Source organism: Dipodomys merriami, unplaced genomic scaffold, assembly GCF_024711535.1.
Source record: "Dipodomys merriami isolate MVZ:Mamm:240054 unplaced genomic scaffold, mDipMer1.0.p SCAF_12, whole genome shotgun sequence".
NCBI lineage: Eukaryota > Metazoa > Chordata > Mammalia > Rodentia > Heteromyidae > Dipodomys > Dipodomys merriami.
The window spans coordinates 20,167,220-20,169,306 of NW_027202493.1; positions in this window are offsets into that span (position 1 = coordinate 20,167,220).

A 2,087-nucleotide genomic window follows, 5' to 3' on the forward strand; every position below is an offset into this window, starting at 1 on the left:
CTGACCTCCCCACTGTGTGTGCATGAATTTGAGGCTGGGGACAGGGCAGTTGGGAGGTTCCAACTTATGGTAGCCCCCTCAAGCACCACCCTGACAAAGCTGAAGGGTTCAGTATCTCTGGACATCTTTAATTTGCTTTAAGAGTAAAAGGCACCATGGTTGCAAAAGGCCATTTGTTTGTTAAGTATTCCAAGAGCCTGTTGTGTTAAGGTGGTGGCGAACACCTATAATCCTAGTTACTTGGAAGGGGAGTGGGGGAGGGGGGGGACAGGGGGGGGAAATTGATATCTAAGGATAGTGGTTTGAAGCCAGCCTCAGCAGGCAAGTTCATGAGAATAAATTTATCTCCAATTAACCATCAATAAGCCAGAAGTGGAGCTATGGCTCAAGTACTTGAAAACCAGACTAGCAAAATTGCTGAGGGATAGCACCTAGGCCCTGTGTTCAAGCCCCTATACCACCACCAGGAAAGCAAAAGAAAAGCACTTGCAGAATTAGTGATTTTAAAAGTTCTACCTTGTCCTAGGAATTCAGAGCAAGTATGGATTGCCAAGCCTGAAAACTAAGAATGAGATTAGCATTTTAAATGTTTACTATTTTATTAGTTAATCAGTTGATTTTCTGAATTGAGTGACAGGATACTGAGCATGAAAGTCAAAAGGACTTCATAAAATCTGACAAAAGAATCCACTGAGGTTTTTTATCTTCAACCAGGTTTTGTATTAACATTGTTTCTATTAAAATAGGAATATTTTTGCTTGGCACTGGTGGCTCACGCCTGTAATCCTAGCTACTCAGGAGGCTGAGCTCTGAGAATCACAATTCAAAGCCAGCCCAAGCAGGAAAGTCTGTGAGCCTCATCTCCAATGAACCACCTAAAAACTAAAAGTGAAGCTGTGGCTCAAAGTGGCAGAGAACTAACGTATTTAAAATGTACCATGTGATTTTTTTTGTTACTTTGTATGTTCCTCCCCCATGGTATAAACCCCTGTTTTCACTGTATTTGATGTCGGTGCCCTGCATCCTGCATCTTGTACATACACTTCTCTAATTCGGGGAGGGGAAGGGAAAAAAACAAAATGCTTAAATAAGGATACAGGTTTTCCCATTGTAACAATGAGATGTACAAAACACTATGTTGAAAATGAATTTTGCAACTTTGCTGGGGTGGGGGGAGTAGTTGTGAAGGTGGGAGGGAAGGAATGTTAGAGGGGAAACTAAGGAGGAGGCAACAATGCTCAATAGGAAATGTACTCATTACCTTGCTCATGTAGCTGTAACCCCTCTGTACAGCATTTTTACAATAATTAAAGTACCAAAAAAAATAAAAGTGGCAGAGAACTAGCCTTCATCAAAAAAGCTTGGGGATAGTGCCTAGGCCCTGAGTTCAAGCTTACAACCAAAGGGGGAAAAGAAAAGTAACATCTACTTTGGAAATATTTCAAACATTTTAATACACATATTTTCTATATTCCCCACAAGTGTCCGTTAGCCTTTCTGTCACCTTTCTGAAGAGTTACAGAATGCCAATTTTGCAGTGGGGAGAGAACTAACAAAAATTCTCCATCCTTTATATACTGTTTAGTGTGTTCCCCATAATCACCACATCATTTCCTGCATTTTTTGAGAAGAGGTAACTAAGGTCCTGAGAACAAAATAGCATATGAAAGACAAAACAGTTACTTGAGGGTAAAACATTCAAACCAAGATTGACTGATGTTAAAGCACAAGCCCAACTCCAATTCCTTCTAGGATTTCTTTGGTTGTTAATGGGACTTGAACTCAAGGCTTGAGGCCTTGAACTTTTTTGCTCAAGGCCAGCCCTCTACCACTTTTGAGCCTCAGCTTCTGGTGATTCATTAGAGATAAGAGTGTCAGGGAATTTCCTGCTTAGGCTGGTTTTGAACTGCCATTCTCAGATCTCAGCTTCTTGAGTAGTTAGGATTACAAGGGTGAGCCACCAGCGCCCAGGGCCCAGGTACCAATTCAATGCTTCTGCCAAGATCCCAGGGAAGTAGATTTCATATTCTTTCATATTCTTCTCTCAAATTTAGGTTGTCTGTCTTAGGAATGTGAATAGAACCTTT